The 13,987-nt window shown below is 39.8% G+C and overlaps 1 protein-coding gene across 21 annotated transcripts in view; it reads left to right on the forward strand.

The window, feature by feature from the left end:
- FHIT (fragile histidine triad diadenosine triphosphatase) overlaps positions 1-13,987 on the forward strand; it is a 1,537,641-nt gene that overhangs the window by 253,439 nt on the left and 1,270,215 nt on the right. For 17 of the 21 annotated variants that reach the window (XR_003676743.2, XM_028478555.1, XM_055080203.1 and 14 more), the window contains one exon: positions 3,532-3,582. The exons of the other annotated variants lie outside the window; for them this stretch is intronic. The gene's annotated coding sequence lies outside the window, so the exon portion shown is untranslated. The remainder of the gene's footprint in view (positions 1-3,531; positions 3,583-13,987) is intronic. 21 annotated transcript variants of the gene reach the window in all.

The following is a 13,987-nucleotide window of genomic DNA, read 5'->3' on the forward strand; positions in this document are numbered from 1 at the left end:
TGGATTCCCTTGTATGTTATTTGTTGTTTTTCCCTTTCTGCTTTTAATATTTTTCTTTGTTTTTAATTTTTGATAGTTTGATTAATATGTGTCTCGGTATGTTTCTCTTTAGGTTTATCCTGTATGGTACTCTCTGTGCTTCCTGGACTTGATTGACTATTTCTGGTTAGAATTTGCCTTATGTATTCAGGTGCTCTGATGTTGGGGGCATAAATATTTACAATTGTTATATCTTCTTCTTTGTTTAATCCTTTGATCATTATATAGTGTCTTTCTTTGTCTCTTGCAATAGTCTTTATTTTAAAGTCTATTTTGTCTGATATTAGAATTGCTACTCTAGCTTTTTTTAAATTTCCATTTGCATGGAATATGTTTTTCCATCCCCTCACTTTCAGTCTGTATGTGTCCCTAGATCTGAAGTGGGTCTCTTGTAGACAGCGTATATATGGGTCTTGTTTTTGTATCCACTCAGCCAGTCTGTGTCTTTTGGTCAGAGCATTTAATCCATTAACATTTAAGGTAATTATCGATATGTATGTTCTTCTTACCATTTTCTTAATTGTTTTGGGTTTGATTTTGTAGGTCTTGTTCTTCTCTTGTGTTTCCTGCCTAGAGAAGTTCCTTTAGCATTTGTTGTAACGCTGGTTTGGTGGTGCTGAATTCTCTTAACTTTTGCTTGTCTGTAAAGGTTTTAATTTCTCCTGCGAATCTGAATGAGATCCTTTCTGGGTAGAGTAATCTCGGTTGTAGGTTTTTCCATTTCATCACTTTAAATATGTCCTGCTACTCCCTTCTGGCTTGCAGAGTTTCTGCTGAAAGATCTGCTGTTTATCATTATGTGGATTCCCTTGTATGTTATTTGTTGTTTTTCCCTTTCTGCTTTTAATATTTTTCTTTGTTTTTAATTTTTGATAGTTTGATTAATATGAGATTTTGGATCATCTTTAGTATCATTACTTTGAATTCTTTTTCATGTAGCTTGCGTATTTCATCTTCATTTATTTGGTCTTGTAGGTTTTTACCTTTCTCCCTCGTATGTAACGTATTTTATTGTCGTTTCTTTTCTTTTCTTTGCTTTTCTTTTTTTAATGTGTGGTGCTGTATTCCTGTCTTACTGGTTGTTTGAACTGAGACCTTCAGTGCTGGAGTTTTCAGGCTGTTGGATAGAACCGGGTCTTGGTGCTGAGATGAGGACCTTTGGGGGCCTCACTCCAATTAATATTCCCTGGGGTCTGAGGTTCTCTGTTAGTCCAGCAGTTTGGACTTAGGACTCCCACCACAGGAGCTCAGGCCTGATCTCCGGCCTGGGAACCAAGATCCTGTAAGCTTCATGGTGCGGTAAAAAAAAAAAAAAAAAAAAAAAAAAAGAAAGAAAGAAAAAAGGGAGCAGTGTAATATTAAAGAATGAAAAACAAAATAAAATTAGAAAGAGAAAAAGTACATTAGGAAAAATAAAACTATAATTGAAACAACTTTAACAAGGTAAAATAACACCACAACAGAGAAAAAAAGGGGGGCGGCAAGCCAAAAGGAGAGAAAAATAACAAAGTATAAAGAATAAAGTAAAATTCAAAAAATAAAAGATTTACTAGGAAAAATAAAAATATAAAAGACTCAACAACAATGAATCAACAAGGTAAAACAGAAGTCCAATCTAATAGAGGAATAAAGAAAATAAAAGTCTTGGCCATGGGGGTGGAGTTTAGGCGGGGGTGGAACTGAGGCAGTGGTGGGGTTTAGGGTGGGGTGACCTAGGCAGGTGGGGGGTTACGTTTGAGCATAGCCCGGGACCTAGGCTCAGGACCCACTAGCCAGAAAAGGCCCTGGGGGCGGGGCCTTGGCAGGGCTACCTTCAAGCATGGGGCGGGGCCTCTGCTCAGGACCTGTGCAGAAGGGGAGAGGCATCACTGGGAAAGGAGGGCCTCTGGAGTGTGGGGTTCTGGAGTTTGGAGTTAGGGCCCTGAGGAAGGGTGTGTGGGTGCGGTTTAGGCCCAGCACGTTGGAGGGGGTCTCCGAGTGTAGAGGTAGTGCCCTGGGTGGGGGTGTAGGGGCGGGCTTGGGTTATGCCCAGCAGCAAGGAGGCTCCAAGGGCAGAGGATTAGGCCTGGGAGTCCAGCAGGCTCCCCAGTGCTTAAGTGGACAGGGAAAGTACTGGCCATGTTCCCTTCTGTTCCTTTGCACCCCTCCCCACCATCTCCCCCGGGGTTTCCCCTGTCTCCGCTGGACCCCTAACCGTGGATGGGTCCTGCTGGGTGTAGGAACTCCTTCCGTCCACCAGCCACCCCTCAGGGGTGCCATCCCAGATATCCGGCTGTTACTTTTGCTCCCCCTTCCCTCCCTCCCACTCTCTCAGGACCTGCCTGGCTGGAGGGGGCCTCGGTGGGCAGAGGATCAGGCCCGGGATCTCAGCAGGTTCCTAGGTGCCCAAGTGAGCAGGGGAAACCTGGCCATGCTCCGTTTTGATCCTCTGCCCTCCCAATGGTTCCCCAATTTCCCCCTTCAGGCATGGGATCCCTTCCCCTCCCCCAGCCGCCCCTCAGGGGCGCCAGTCCTGACCCACCTCCACTTCTCCTCCCCCTTCACTCCCCCCATGCCCCATGTCCTGCCTGGTTGCTGGGGGTTCCTCCTGTCCCCTTAGGTGTCCATGGACCCCCACTGGTGCCTGGTAGGTGTCCTAGTTGTGCGGAGACGCGAATTCTATGTCCTCATAGTATGCCATCTTGACTCCACCCCCACTTCAGTGGAATTATTGAGATTATATTTTTCCCAACTTTTACTTTCTGTTAAACAGAACTATCAGCTCCCTATATTATTTAACTCTCCTTATATAATTTTGCTATAATGAGGAATATTCAAATAGATATTCATCCAATTAATATGTATTATATGCAATTAAACTGGTGATGTAAGAAATATCAGAAAGAACTTTAGATATATCTCTTACAGTATTCGCAGGACTGAAGGTAAGCTTGTGGTCTTGGGACAAGTTATTGTTCAGACATTTCACAGTGTTTTCCTTGACCATTAGAACAAAATATCAAGCTTCACACCCCCACTACCTCCCCCTACCCCCTCCTCCACCCCGGTCATTTGGTCTGGATTGACCAAGGAGCAGGTAAACACAGATGCCATATAGCTATGCATGATACTTAAGTAAACTTTAGTTTCTTCATCTGTAAACTGGGGTGATAATAGTACTTCTTACATAGGGTTGTTGAGTCAAATAAATGATTGAATGCACATAAAACACTTTGTAAGAGCTTAGTAATGTTAGACATTATTATTATTAGTAGGTCTAAAATAATAGCCTGAATGAAAAGTATGGACTAATATTGGATCAGTTGAATTAAATATTTTCATTTTGATGCAAATTTAAGACCACTCCAAATCTGAAAAATTCAGTCATTTGTTTTCCATATACTTTTTTTTGTCATCAATTGTAGGAACACTCTGTCATTGTCTTAGTCTGTTTGTGCTGTTATAACAAAAATACCATGGGTGGCTTGAACAGCAGAAATTTATTTCTTTTAGTTCTAGAGGCTGGGAACTCCAAGATCAAGACACTGGCAGATTCATTGTCTGGTGAGAGCCTTTTTCCTGGTTCATAGCCCATCTTGTTACTGTGTCCTTACATGATGGAAGGGGCAAGAGAGCTCTGGGGTCTCTTTTATAAGAGCACTAATCCCATTATGTGACCTAATCACCTACCAGAGGCCCCACCTTCTAATACCATCACAATGGATTTAGGATTTCAACATATGAATTTAGGGAGGGACACAAACCTTCAGTCTATGGTGGTCAAGAAGTATATTAATAGCATAGACATTTTTTGTAATAGTTGAAGATAAGCCTGGAGATACTGTGTTTCAGGTGATATGATTATATTAGAACATTGGGACTTGATGTTAATTACCATCTCTTTCTAGTTCCAAGGTGCCACTTAGGTAGATAAAGCTACTTGCAGTTTAAAAGATTGTTAATATAAATTTTCTTCACTTATGACTATTAGGGTAGGTCTAGGACATCACCTTGTCATAGAGTTCCCTGTCTAGAAAGGAGATCTTCACACTCATTTCATTATTTCCTAAAGTGTATCAGTAACCACACTGACTGTGAAGAAGGTACGCAAATGTTACCTTTTCCTATTTTTCCCAAGGATTATGTTAATTCTGTGTCCTAATGTTGATTTGTTGATCAGAAGTTTTGACAGAATATATGCCTTTCTTAATAATACCAAAAGGGAAATTAGTTGATTATTAATCTTGGATATATAGAATATTTAAAAATTTATACTCCATTCTCAAACTATAATGAGGAGTCCTTGATAATGAGACTGTTGGGAATCACCTTTTGGGTAGGTGGATTTGAGAGCTGTGTGGGGATGAGGGGGAATAGGCACTACTGTAATTCATACATGGTATCTATATAATAACTCTATTGTATTAATTTGATCTATATTATAGGTACATGGTTCTATAGCGAACATTTTAAAACAATTTTATTGACTTTCACCAAAGCAAGAATTTAATTACCATTCTGCCAATTGGTCAAATTTGTAAGACTCCTCTTAAAACCAGATTTTCTGTATGATAGACGAGGAAAGCACTTTAGCTTTTCAGAGAAGAAAGCACAAAAATAGAACTCAGTTGACTCTGAGAACACATAAGAAAGTGAACCAGAGCACACCGTGTGGCTTTCTGTCACCAAATAAAGGTTATGCCTCTACCCCGTTGCTGTTTCCTTCCCCTGTCAGTGTCAGTCTTTGTTTTGAAGAAGACACAATGGGATCCTGTCTATTACTTCTTAATCTGCATCAGTTTGTGTTTTGTCTGATTGGCTGCCTCCTCACTCTTCAGGGGACCCAATAAGATATAGTAAATACTATTGGTGAGTGAAATTGCTGAGGGAGGAAACAGACTTATTGTGCAGTATTTGTTGGGAGTTTCAGGAATAATAGAGTTTAGAGTAAGACCATGTGAAATACTGAGTAGCTGTATCAGATTGTGGCATTTGTTTACTGGTGAGGTTAGCTGCCAGTTTTCTGCAAAAAATAGTCCAAATTAGATTATTTTAGTAATTATTATTTAACATATGCTAAGTGCCCACAGCATGTTGGTCCCTTCCTATGATATCAGAATGCACTGTGGAAGGAACTGAACTTGCTGTTGGATTTAATTAATCTCTCAAGTTAATTGCCAATATGGGCCACATTTCTTTCATGAGTAAAATTGGAGTGTGAGAAAAGGTAATGTCCCTCCCTCATTAAGCTGTCCATGTTAGATTTACACGGCAACAGTGAGGTGCATTCAGGCTTAGTTTTGATAGCTTTCATTACTGACAGCACAGAGTAAGTGGTGATCCGTCCTTCTATTATTGGATTCAACTCAATAGGTATGGCACAAACACTATCATCTCTATCAGGGAGGTTTCAAAGAGCTGTTTGTAGTTTGATGCTCGGCTTGTCGTATTTTTTCCCTCCACTAGCCCCAGACTCCTTTTGTTCTCCCAATGAGTGGGGAATTGCAGTGCAGGACACCACCTGACATCTGCCAAGAAGGGCAGCCCCAGAGTAGGAATCAGTTAGTGACTCCTGTCAGTGAGGTGAGTTTGTAGATCTTAGGAACTTCCCTTCACACAGTTACATAATGGCATGTGACATTCTCCCCCCACCACCAACTTGGGCTTGTAAAGCTCTGTGGACAGGGACTTTAAAAATGGCTGAGATGTTGTTGCTTACCTGCCCAACTGGAAGACCAATTATATGCTTGTCTTTTCATCAGTGTTTGCTTCTGTGGAGTCTTAGGTTGGGTTCTTGGTCTTCAGACAGGGATTGGTGTGCAGGTGATTTATTAAGGGAAGGCTCTTGGGAGAAACCAGGAGGGGAGTGAGAGTATTAGGTTAGGGCAGGGGAAGAAACTACCAAGGATGTGGTTTCTGATAAAATTATCCTGATCGCATGAGGAGCTCTGGAGCATGAATCGTACCACAGGGGCAGTCCTGCCTTGAGACAGAGTGCTCCCCTTCCCACTAGTCAGTCATTAGCTATGGGCCCTGGGTAGAGGGTGGCTATGGTGGTACGTCTCCCAGGCACCTCTGGGTGAAGGGGCTCTTTCGCTCAAGGGCAGTCCTTTGGAGAATATTGGCAGCAACACCTGTAAGAAGGAATGGGCTACCGAACTGGTAAAACGGATCCCAAAACCCAAACAGGATCTGGGTGAAGCATCAGCGACTTCTGCTAAGTGTAGAGAACACATTCTGTAGTGGGATAGGGTATTTGCATGCACACGGGAATACAGTTCCCTTCAAGTTACAAAATTCTGCGGCAGAGTCAGAGTGCATTGTAATTTTATTCTCTGATTCAGTCTTTAATAAGAGACCAAGAACTGATAGAAGGATGAAAATCACATAGTACTTTCTTTTTAGCTTTATGGGAAATGAAGTTGTAGTTATCAAGTAGACTTTCACCTCAGAAAAAGAATATGACACTTCTTAACCCCACTGAACCTAATTAATCTCATATCCCTCCACAGATTTTTACTAATATGTTGTTAATGCCTATAAAGGTAATTAAAGATGACAAATGAAAAAACCATTATACTGTCATGCCAAATAGGAAGTGGGGTATGCTAAGTGCCTGTGTGCTACAAAATACAGCCTCTTGTTACATCAAACGACAGGGCCTAACTTACTGATGTAAACACATTATTGCAAATGTCAGTGCACAGACTGCAAAGATGATTACTAAAGAAATAGCAAAAGCAATAAAATATAGACAAACAACCTTTCATTGACTAAGTTATAATTCAAACTTGTTATCACTATGGATGAACTATTTCATATAGAGACTTAATTTTTCGATGATAGGCTTTTCTAATAAGACAGCAAGATGAAAGAAGCAACATTTGATGTTAAATATTAAGTACCTTAATGGCAATAATAAAACTTTTATATCTTAAACTGCAGAGGATATATTCCGAGGTTCATATCTCCCTTCCTCTCTTCTTTCCTATCAAAAATATCAATAGCTTACTATAACAAATAAAATTATGAAACTTTCCACTATGCAGGTTTCTGAATTTAGCCATGTGTATATTTTATAAGTAGATACTTTCTGGAGGGTGAAATAAAGACTTTATTCGCTCTGTATTTCATGTATTTTTTACTAAAGCTTCAACTTTGCTAAGTTACTCCTGAAAGATTCAATCTAAAGAGGAAATTTGTGGTATATATTTTATTTAAAAATGCATGTGTTTCTTTGAATGCAATCAGTTGTAGAAAAAAATTAGGAATTTTTTTCTCCAATAAGTTGTGTTTCTTTGGTGCTTCTTTTGATTTTTCATACAATTTTTTACATCAGAAAGGATATTTTGTACACAGAAAATTGGTAATGGCACATAGCATAAACACAAAGGGTCATGAGTTACCCCTAAAATATTTATAGCCTTGGGTTCATGAAAAATGTTTAATTTCATGAAGAATTTTGTTTAGCATTTAATGTGGTCATTGACAGTGCTGTTTTCATGGTAGAATAATCTTTAAAACACTCTGGTTCAGTTGTTTGTTGAAATGACAAAAGAAAAACAATTTCCCTAAAAATGTTGCTTGAGGTTGACTTCTACTTCTAGGTCCTTTACTCAAAGAAAGAGTTGCCAAGAACCCACACGTGTTTGAAGCAACTTTCCAACAGTATTAAAAGGCTAACTTGACTTTGTGTTCTAGGCCCTGTTCCAAGATGCTCTAAACACAGTCTGTCATTCATACCTCACATCAGCTCTAGGCACCAGAAATATTACTACTGCATTTCACAGACTGGGAAACTGAAATTCAAAGGGTTCAAGCTGCTATACCACACAGCCTGCTCTGAAAAAAGCTTCTTCTTATGACTGAGGGACCGGTATTAACAAATAGTCATCATATTAACAATAGTCAAATGTAGTCTTCAACTACATACTGATACTCTATTTAAGGAATTCTTGGTGTCAGTTATAGAAGCTCTTTAGCCCTTTGTTAAGATGAGGTGTTTATCATCATTACCAGCACCACCATCCGTCGTCACCATCACCATCACTGTCATCACCATCATCATCATCATCATCATCACCATCACCATTCTTCTCCTCTTCTTCCTCATATCTATCAGTTATTGACTATTTCTTAATGGCAACCCTAAGATGGATGTTTTACCTTTAGCAAGCTTGTCCTCTGATTTCCCTCAATTTGATGAAAAATATTTCTCATGTGGGCAGGTAGCCCATCTTACAACTCATCACATATAATAATGGAGAAATCATGGGCTTTAGGAGTTGGACAGATCTGAGTTCCTAATTATGATTGTAAGCAAGGTGGGTAATGTATCTGAGCTTCAGTTTCTTCACCTATCCCATAGGCTAAATAATTCCTATCTTATAGTTCCTAGGGAAAATTAGATGAGATGGCCTATCCCAAATGCTTAGCACTGTGCTGCAAATGTAGTAGTCACTCCACAAATGTTGGTTTCTCTCCCCTTCCTATGTACCTTTCGTGTGGAGAGAAAATGATAGGAGGCATAGATAATTGCTAAAGTGAACTGTATAATGAAGAAAATCCTTATTATATATTTAATAACTTCCATTTCTCATTCATGTGCTGTGTTTGAGGTTGTGTTTGTATGCATAATATGCCTTATAACATTTAATTTTCAGAGCGACTCTCTGCCCTAGGCAGTTGGTAGCTCCTGATTTTCTCAACAGTGGGAATCAGGAACTCTATTTTCTTCCATCTGCTCATCTATATGGACTTCATCAGTGCATTTTTTGTCTTCTGGCCAGTTGGAAACCCAAACAAGAGATCAGAGGTAGGGAGGAGAGTGAGGTCAGGGTATTAGTTGCCTTGGATCCCTCCCAATGGCTCTTACTTGGTCTAGCAGTGTCTCTCTATCTAAATCTCTTCTTAATATTAACTCCCAACCAGACCTTCTCCTTCCAGGTTCTGGGCACTGCTCCTTTCCCTTCTCCTTTTACAGCTAAGGATGATAATAACTCCAGAGTGTTGGCTATTCCTTATGGTTTCCCTGTATACTACCCAAAGTTTTGTAAATGGTCTCTTTTATTAAACCCTCTTCAATTTTAATTAGAGTGGGTCATCTGTGTCCTGCTGGGACCCTGACTGATAGATAAGGGGAAGCTAGGGGACATTTTTTGAAACTGCAGGTACGTAACAGGTACACAACAAATAGATTTGTTTATTTGAGGTGACTTGGTGGATGCTGGTAGAGTAGATTAGGGAGCCAAAGACACTCAAACCATTCTTGCTATTACCACTATTCTTTTCTATTTTTATTAGTCTCAACTGATCTTAAGGACTTCCCTTTCACCATGGACACACTCTGTGCTTGAGTTCTTTCATTTGCAGACTCTCCATGTGGCTACAATACTAGATTTTGCACTCCTTTAGGGTGGAAACTATTTTATTTATCTATGTGCCCTTGACACAAGTACATCACTATGCTTTAGTAGGTACTTAGCACAGACATAATTTTTTTTTTTTTTTTTTTTTTTTTTGCGGTACGCGGGCCTCTCACTGTTGTGGCCTCTCCCGTTGCGGAGCACAGGCTCCGGAAGCACAAGCTCAGCGGCCATGGCTCACGGGCCCAGCCGCTCCGCGGCATGTGGGATCTTCCCGGACCGGGGCACGAACCTGCGTCCCCTCCATCGGCAGGTGGACTCTCAACCACTGCGCCACCAGGGAAGCCCAGCACAGCCATAATTTAATGATCCATCTGCGTACCTCTAAGGATGAGCAGGAACTGAAATACATTGGCAGAGCACATTTTGCTTCTTGACGTTGGCTTCCATAAAACCTCAAACAATATATTGTTGATGTGTTATATATGTAAACATTATATAAATGGACGAGTCTGACTGTGGTTTTTTTTTTGGCATCTGCTAGAGGAGAAAAATTGGATAGATGCCTTGAAGGCGTGGGCAGTTGTAACATTTCAGTAGCATATACTGATCTGGTTACAATTTGAAATAATACAGAACATGTTTCTTTTCTCTGCTGAGTTTTTGCTTATTAAATTTGCTCCCAAATCTTCTCAATTACTGGATATTGATGTTTCTTACTTTGAAAGCCTGATTGCAGATACCCTGGTAATAGTTTTTTACTTTTTAATTAATGATAAACACCGAAGAAATCAGTATTAGAGCAGTTCCAGCTTTGGCTTTTAAGGGTCATAAATACAGTGTGGTAGTTAAATGCATATTATAATTAAATAACAGGATTTTTTTAATGACGGTTTTCATTACTAATGTTTTGATAAGCTTACATGTCAGAAGGATAAAAGCAGTAGTGCTTGGTCAATTTACTGGCTGTGTTTTAAAGTCTAGTTTGTAAAAACAGTAAGAATTCAGCTAACTTTTAAACTAGAATAAATTTCTTAATCTTACAAAGGAATAACAGTGTGGTGTTCCCCTTCAGATATAAAAGATATATTTTTTTCTTTGCAAATTGCAAATGGCTATCAGTGTGCTGAAATGCAGACAACTGGTATGAGTCCCCTGAGAGAGACACTTCCTGTAGGACCTTCTGCCATGCTTTAGGGTTTGTTTGTTTGTTTTGTACATATCACTATAAAATGCCACAAGCAATCACAATTGTTCTATTTTTAAAAATTAATTAATTAATTAATTTTTTGGCTGAGTTGGGTCTTTGTTGCTGTGCGTGGGCTTCTCATTGCGGTGGCTTCTTTTGTTGCGGAGCATGGACTCTAGGCACTTGGGCTTTGATAGTTGTGGCTCGTGGGCTCTAGAGTGCAGGCTCAGTAGTTGTGGTGCACAGGCTTAGCTGCTCCGCGGCATGTGAGATCTTCCCGGACCAGGGCTCAAACCCGTGTCCTCTGCATTGGCAGGCGGATTCTTAAGCACTGTGCCACCAGGGAAGCCCAAAATTGGTCTATTTTTGATGAGGAAAGGCTGCAACTAAACCTTTTTTAGCAGCAACCCTGATGCACCAGACATGGAGAAAATGATGACAACAGAAGTGGAATAGAGCCATAACAGAGTTGAAGGACAACCTGAGAACTGGCATAGAGTTTTGCTAAGCCATTGAGGGGGTTCCCACCCTGCTAGTTCCCTTCTTTAAACTATAAGAAGGGGCCTAGAGGAGGGAATTGAGCCTGGGGATTGGAGAGGTTATTGGAAGTATGGGCATCTGAGATGTGCTTATGATCTGCTTTCAATGATCGGTGCAGATGCTGGGTAAACTGCAGAGGAAACAATACCTAGATTTGGAATTTTTACTCTGAGTAATCAGTAGGTCTGATTTAAAAAAAATTAAATTTGGAAATAATTATAGATTCATAGGAGTAGTAAAGAAATACACAAGGAGGTCCTGTGGACCCTTTACCCAGGTTCCCCCAATGATAATATCTTGCTTAACTATAGTACAATTCAAAAGCCAGGAAATTGACACTGGTATAATCTGTAGAGTTTATTCAGATTTTACCAGTTATACACGCATTTTGTGTGTGTGTATGTATATTACGTGTGTAAGTGTAGCTGTATGCAATTTTATCACATGTAGTTTCATGCAATCACCAACACAATCAAGATACTTACCTGTACCATCATCACAAGACTCCTTCCTCCTACTCCTTTATAGCCACACCCATCCCCTCACATCATCCCCAGCCACTAGTAACTGCTAATCTGTTCTTGATCTCGATAATTTTCATATTTCATGAATGTTATATAAAACTAACCATGCAGTATGTATCCTTTTGAGATTGGCTTTTTAAAAATTGCTAAATATTGTTCCATGTTATGGATGTACTGCAGTTTGTTTAAACATTCACCTATTGAAGTATGTTTGGATACTTTCTACTTTTTGGCTATTACACATAAGCTGCTGTAAACATTCATGTACAAAGTTCTGCATGAGAATAAGTTTTCATTGCTCTGGGATAAATGCCTAAGAGTACAATTGCTGGGTCATATGATAAGTCCGTTTTTAATTTTAAAAGGAACCACCAAACTTTTTTTCCAGAATCACTGTACCATTTTACATTCCCACCAGCTACGTACGAGTCATTCAGTTTCTCTGCATCCTCACCAGCATTTGATGTTATCACTGTTTTAATTTTTGCCATTCTGAAAGGTATATAGTGGTATCTTATCATGGTTTTAAATTGCATTTCTCTAATGGTTAATGATGTTGTACGTCTTCTCATGTGCTTGCCACCTGCCTATGCTCTTTGGTGAAATATCTCTTCTTGTCTTTTCCCCATTTTCTAATTGGATTTTTGTTGTTGCTGTTTTGGTTTATTGCTATTGAGTTTTGAGAATTCTTTATATATTGTAGATACTAGTCTTTTGTCAGATATGTAATGAGGTCAGCCTAGGACTTCACTGCTGCTGCCTGCAGATCAGACTGCCCATTGGTGCCTCAGAGACTGGGGCTCCTCACTGGGTCTCTATTAGGCTTCCCCTTTTCTGGTCCTTTGGCTAGAGGGATCAGGCTCTTCCTGCTCTGGTGCCCAGTCCAGGGTATATGGGAAATAAACAGAAAACCAGGGGACTCACCACATTGTTGTCCTCCAAGTTCTGAGGTCCCTAGCCAGGGACCTTTTTTCCAGGTTTCAGAGTTCTTTTATCATTTTCTGATGAATAATTTCCAGGGTATTTAGTTGTATTTAGAGGGAAAAACGAGTAGAGCAGAGAAAAATGAATTCACACCATCTTTTTCTAGAACCACCTTGTAGATATGATACTTACGAAGTCATTTTGTTTCAAACAGCAACAGGAATGATTTTCCTGCAGGTGTTATCTGACAATATGAGAGCATTGTTAGCTTTTACTTTTTACCATTGTATCTTAAGTGGCCTTTGCATTATGGTGACCTCTTAAGATTAAAGGCTTAAAGGTGACTGTCTTTAATGCCAGTGCTTGAAAATATTTTCACTAGTTTGGGACAAAAGTGTTGTATGGACTCTGATGCATTGCCCAGATCCTCCTTCAGGAGCTAAGGACTCATTACCCCACCTGCTGGGGTTGCTGCCCACAGACTACCCTCTTTCAAAGGCACATCTCTTTCATGAGGTGGTCTATCTCCAGTAACTCAACACTGGAGGGTATAAAGGACACTGCCCTCTCACCCCAAAACAAGACAGCCCATGTTCGTTATTCCCCAAAAGTTACCATTGGAACTTCTGCCAATTCTGCTTCCTCTCTCTCCCTCCCTTTTTTTCTATAGATGTTGATCCCCAAAGCACTCCTTTAAAAACCTTCAAGATAAGTGTGTGATGAGTCTGTTGCTTGGGGAATCCAACCTGCCTTAAAAGTCTTCTTTTCTGTAGATTTTCTGCCATCTTTCCCTAAATGAAATTGTCCATGGAAAGAAATCTAGTTCTCCTAGAACTAGGATGTTTTTATTTATTCTTATAATGAAGCGATGACCACACTAGATGGAAATGCTATTTGTTTTCAAAATCTTCACTTGGAAGAATAAAAAGCTCGGATGCTAAACATTTCTCCCCCATTTTTGAAATTTGGAAACTGTGGCTTACAATTCTTATAGATTTCTTGGGACTATCTCTTTTCATGAAGCGCGATCACCAAACACAGCCAGTTTTGTAGATGACTGTTTCAGAAAGTGTATTTGAGTCTGCAGTCACATCTTCTGCAGTTGCTGTTAACATTTAGTTCCAGCATGCTAAGTGTATGGTTCCTGGCACTGTGTTCTCCATGTGGCATTCTAGTATGAGTTTCTCTGCTTAATTCAGAAGTTTAGAACAAAACCATGGTAGTGGCAGTGCCATTATCTTTAAGCTTTTTTCTTAGCCACCAGCTGATTGCAGTGTGTAAACAGTAGGTTGCACATTACTCACTCATGTTTACCTCCCACCAAGAACTGGTTACTCTTTCACATATCTTCTGATTTATTTCCCACAGTGCTTCTAAATTAACTACGTGTAGATCTCCTACATATTTTTTTTTTTTTTTTTTTTTTT

This window comes from Physeter macrocephalus, chromosome 18 (assembly GCF_002837175.3).
Source record: "Physeter macrocephalus isolate SW-GA chromosome 18, ASM283717v5, whole genome shotgun sequence".
NCBI lineage: Eukaryota > Metazoa > Chordata > Mammalia > Artiodactyla > Physeteridae > Physeter > Physeter macrocephalus.